The sequence below is a fragment of the Chenopodium album genome, chromosome 11 (assembly GCF_948465745.1).
Source record: "Chenopodium album chromosome 11, dcCheAlbu1.1, whole genome shotgun sequence".
Lineage (NCBI taxonomy): Eukaryota > Viridiplantae > Streptophyta > Magnoliopsida > Caryophyllales > Amaranthaceae > Chenopodium > Chenopodium album.
In genome coordinates this window covers 9,744,636-9,750,157 of record NC_137844.1, presented here as the reverse complement: position 1 = coordinate 9,750,157, position 5,522 = coordinate 9,744,636, and the positions used below count along the sequence as shown (strand labels likewise).

At 40.2% G+C, this 5,522-nt stretch overlaps 1 non-coding gene across 1 annotated transcript; it reads right to left on the bottom strand.

The window, feature by feature from the left end:
• Positions 1 to 4,864: 4,864 nt before the first annotated feature.
• On the bottom strand, positions 4,865 to 4,971 carry LOC145569750 (small nucleolar RNA R71). The gene has a single exon (XR_014096285.1). It is a non-coding gene; the product is annotated as a small nucleolar RNA R71 (small nucleolar RNA).
• Between the last annotated feature and the right edge of the window lie 551 nt (positions 4,972 to 5,522).

The window sequence follows — 5,522 nt, the reverse complement described above, 5'->3', positions numbered from 1 at the left end:
ACTGGTGTAGTCGCGAGGAACGGCAAAGTTGGTAAGTTCATCTGCTTCGCTCAAGCATTGAATTCACTTACTAACTCGTTGCGTACTTGTTCCTTAATTGATGCCACCTTGGCATCCAACTCCCCCGGTGAGTTAACACTGGCTCGAGATCTACCCGATTTCGTGTATTCTGGACCCATCGCCTTTTGCCATCCTAGAAATGACCCTCCCGAACCTACTACTCGTCCTGGATGGTATGGCATTCCCAAAGCCATGGTGAAAGGGTCATTCTCCACACTTGGGACCAATTTGCCCTCCACCAGTTCATGAGTGTGCTCAAGCTGTAGCAAAAGGAAAAAGGATGTCAGTAATGCAGTTAATGGTTTGTATAGTGATTTTGATGCAAAAGCGACTTAAAATTCAACAGTTCATAGGTAACTTACAAGTTTATCTGCCATTTTTTTGGTTTCCGGACCCTTGATGACCCATTTTCTGGTTTCCTTATCAAACGTATGGAGAGAACAAAAGAAATCACCAGCACGACTCACCAAAGTAGTGATCGTGGAACTAGAGGGTTCCTTCGATGCCACTAGAAGCGATTTAGGGTATAAACCCTTTTTGATCCACTCAGGTCTCTTTTCAGCAAATGTCTTAGCCCCCATACGATGGACGTACTCCTTCTTCTCTGCATTTTTTTTATTTTGCTCTCGAAGTTCCTACATAAAAACAAATGTTAGTATCAGTACTACAAAAAGAGTCAAGCTATTATTCAATTGAGATCAGATTTACACAAACTTACAATGGCTTTCTTTTGAGTCTTCATTCTAACGAACTCTTCCCAGTCTTCTTTTGACACGGTCGACCATTTTTTCCACGGGAGAAGGTCATCCTCAACAGCTTTCTTCTTCTTGTAGATCCATCCATTAGTCAAGGTGGTCTTAAAGCCTCTGCACCTTTTCGTTAATAAAGATTTAAACACCCTTCTCTTCTCGGCATCATTAGGAATAGAAAACAGCCTCTGCAAGCACAAACACAAACCGATTATTAGTTTCTATTTACTAACAACCATAAGGTGAAGGTTTCTTAAATTGTCTAAATGTGCCAAAAACACACTTACCCTTGTATCATCCCAAAAGGTTTGAATCAAACCCGGAGGTACTTGCCGCATTACAAGTGTAATGGGGATTTTCCGCGCACACATGCCAACATGATTAGCATATTGTCGACGCCATCGCCCTCGAGTTGGCCGTTGTTGTCATACTCCATGACCATGGGACCGTCTGGTTTCTTAAAACTTCTCGTCGGACCCCTTCCCTTTCTTTGAGCTGGTGCCTTTACCCCCCCCCTCCATCACCTGTGTTGTTTTGATCTTGTCCTTGGCCATGAGTTTCAGGAGTCGGGTTCTCAGCAACAATCTCACATGCTGTATTTACAATAGGCGGTGGACGTTCAGCTGAAATATCAAATTCTTCAAGCCTACGCTCGAACTCATCTTGAGCCTGATCCTCTGACTCACCCAAGTCATCCTCCTTGTTCACATCATAAGGCTCATCCTCGTCCTCATCCTCGTACTCGTCATCATAGTCATCATCCTCAATGTCCTCTACATAATGAGGGTCATGATCGTCCTCCATGAGATATAAGCACCTGTCAAAACAAACATAAAACAATATTAGTGTATAGTAAAGTATTACTGCAAATGAGTACACTTAGGCAATTTCAAACTACAAACATGTTAAATATAATGAATATGAGTTGTTAGAATGATTAAATGTTAGTTCATACACAAAACAAAGGACTAGGGTTAAGTAGAAGCTCATTTAAGCCATTTTCACCTACTTATGGTCCTATAACCTTGTATATGCATGATAATGAGTACACTTAGGCAATTTCAAACTACAAACATGTTAGTTTATATACAAAACAAAGGATTTGGGTCAAATACAAGCTCATTTATGTCATTTATGGTCATTTTTGCCTACTTATGCTCCTATATACATGATAACTAAACTATATTTGCAATGAAACCATTACTAACTTTTAATTATACTACCTCAATCTGAAATTCCTTCGTTGTGGTCTGATCGCATATAACCTGCTTCGTTGTCTATGTCATTTAGTACAACAGGTCTAGGAGCAGTGAAAGGTGCAGAATCATCAAACGCATCATATTTTTCCTCATCCTCAACATCTCCAATACCTAGGATTCTTCTTTTGCCAGCTAGCACTATAGACCATTTTGAATCGACTGGGTCAGTTATGTAGAACACTTGCTTAGCTTGAGATGCAAGGATAAATGGTTCCGCATTATCATTCAAGTGGCCAAGATCTACAAGAGTAAAGTCCTCATATTTGACGTTACGCCTGATATTATCAACCCACTTACACTTGAAAAGAGCAACCGTGAAGTTACAATAATCAAGCTCCCATATTTCTTAAATTCGACCAAAATATGACAACTCTGGATCGACAGGTGATTTATCCTTAGCACTTGTAAACTCCCTTGACGATGCCACAAGCGTTACACCACTGTTTTGGGTGGAGGAAGATTTCAAATCACGACCCTCGGTCCAAAAAGTGTACCCTTTGATGTCATATCCCTCAAATGAACGAACATCATCCCTAGGACCGTACGCAAGCCACCGTACTATATCGGTCACATTAGTATCATCCAATCGACTCATCACTCGATCACGAAACCAATTAATAAACCTCTTATTATGCAACTGCATAAGTTCCCTTTCACCTTTCGATGGAAATTCGTCACGCAAACTAGCCATGTGATGTGTTCATTTTATATATATATTTATCCCCGTCCCTTGGTCGTAATTAGTAGTGTTTTTGGCTCCTACGAGCCACTTTTATTACTAATTTGTGTTTTCCAGTGCTTTGGTAGTTTTGCTGGAGTTTTGTAGGAATTTGCGTACTTGGAGCATTTTCCCGGGTTTTTCGAGGAGCATCTACAAGTATTGGAAGACCGCGACCACGTTCGATAGCCCAAGACCGATTGGAGGTAGCAAATCGGTGACTAGGGGCTCAGTTTTGGAGATACGAGGCGTTTGGGCCAAGTTCGAGGCCCAAGAAGCCTCGCCCGGACCACTAGAGCACCGCCCGAAGGCGCGCCCGGCCGGGCGGGGCGAGCAGTGAAGAAACAAGGCTCGTGCCCGGAGCACGCGCCCGACCGGGCGCGAGAAGGCATTTGAGGAGAAAAGGCGGGCCCGGTCGGGCGAGCCACTGCCCGACCGGGCGCGTGTTGGCTTTAGGGAGTTTAGTTTTCCGTTTTGCTTTTGTTTTAGCGGAGATCTTCTTGCTTAGTATTAATGCAATTTTAGGAGGCAAAAATTGGGGACTTCTTCATAATTTTCTTACTCTAGTTTTTATTCTCCTTCTCTCTACTTAGACTTTCTCTCTCTAGACTTTTATTCTCTCTTGTTCCTTAACTCAATTGTAATTTCGCCGTCTTGGTACGATTTCTCTCTTAATTAATCTCAGTATTTTCTTCTTTCAATTTCTTCATGTCTTGTTTAATTATTATGTTTTGCTTAGTTTTAACTATGTCTGAGTAGTTTCCTTCTAGGGTTTTTGGGGATCTAATAAATAATATGTAAGGGTAATTTTATGATTGTTGATCATTAATGCTTAATTGATTTCCTATTGATTGTTTAAATGCTATGCAATTAGATTTGGCCAGGTTTAATTGTATGAGTTTAGCAATATTGATTCGAGATTCGAGAGATGAGAATTGATGTTTAGGCTTAGTTTCAATAGGCAGATTAATTTATAAATGGTTAGGTCGAGATTCGAGAGATGAGATTTAATACCAGTAAATTAATTCTGTGATTGTAATACGTAGCGAAAGCCCTTTATGATCTGATTAATTAATGCATTGATGATTGATTGTTGTGTTTTACCCTGGAATATTGTTTATTAGTGAACCTATGCCCTAGGCTTTATTATTATTGTTCTCTTCCTTAATTATTCTCTTTACTCATAATTTTCGTAGTATAGTTTATAATCGCAACAAATATTGGTTACTTTAATAATTTAGACTATATTAATTAATTAGGAGTAGAAAGACTAGTTTCCCTGTGGATTCGACCCTACTTCCCTATCTGCATAAGCTAGTGGACTTAGGTAATTATTTTTGATTAGGTGATACGACTTTAGCCTGTCAAAATTTGGCGCCGTTGCCGGGGATTCTGTTTTATTTTTATTTCTAATTTTTTTTGTAGTTTAGATTATTTTCCTTTTGCCTCAAAGGACATTAGTTCTTTGAGGTAGGTCTAATATCTGTCTTTTTAGTTCTTTGTTTATGCCGAGGTGTTCCAGATCAGGTTACATTCCATTCGACCCTAAGATCGAACGCTCGTTTCATAGACAGAAGAATTTTTATAGGCAGATCCCGGCAGGTTCTGGGAGTAATAATATTCCTGGAAATCCATTACCTACTTCTAGTAATTCGGAGCACTCTTCTGATTCATAACTAGAGATGGGTACACCACCACCACCTCCACCTCGCAAGCTTAGCGATTATTCGCAACCATCCCTGACGGATTTTCCACATCTTTCTCCTACACCTGATCTCGAGGGAGTCCAGTTCGAGATCAAGCCCCAGTTCATAACGATGATAGAAAGAAAGCAGTTCAGTGGAGCTAAGGGTGAAGATCCTAATCTTCACATTGCAGACTTCTGTCCATATTGCAATACTATTAGGCAGAATGGGGTAACGCAGGACCAAATCAGGGAGATTCTTTTTCCCTTTTCTTTATGTGGAAAAGCTAAATTATGGTTTAATGGTTTGAATAGAGCTGCACTTGGTATTACTAACTGGGAGACTCTTGCTCTAAATTTTTATAATAAATATTACCCTGCAGAGAAAACAACTTTATTGAGAAGTGCCATTCAGAATTTTGCCCAGGAGACAGATGAAGCATTATATGAAGCCTGGGAAAGATTCAAGGATCTGCAGAGGGAGTGTCCCCACCACAATTTGGCGAAGTGGCAGTTGATTCAAGCTTTTTACAATGGTTTAGGAAATGCATCTAGGACAATTTTAGATTCCGCAGCTAGCGGTTGATTTATGAATTTAAATGTTGATGATGCAGGTCAGGTTATTGAAGATATGGCAATCCATAATTCCCAATATGGGAATGCTAGAGGTTTTGCTAACAAGGGCAAACATCATGTTGATTCAGTCACTTTATTGCAATCCCAGCTTACTTCTATTTGTCAGAAACTAGATAATCTTACTACTAATAATCCTAATTCTGTTGCTAATGTTTCTGCTGTTTCTAATAATGCTAATGATGCTTTCTGTGAAAATTGTGGAAGCGTAGGTCATTATGAACAAGATTGCAGGAGTTCAATGGAGCAAGTTAATGCTCTTCAAACCTACAAGCAAAATAACCCATACTCCAATTCCTACAATCCTGGCTACCGGAACCATCCCTACCTATCTTACCGTAGCACCAATGTTCAAAATCCTCCACCTCCACAACAACCACAACAAGCACCCCCTCCACAGCAGAAATATTACCATCCTC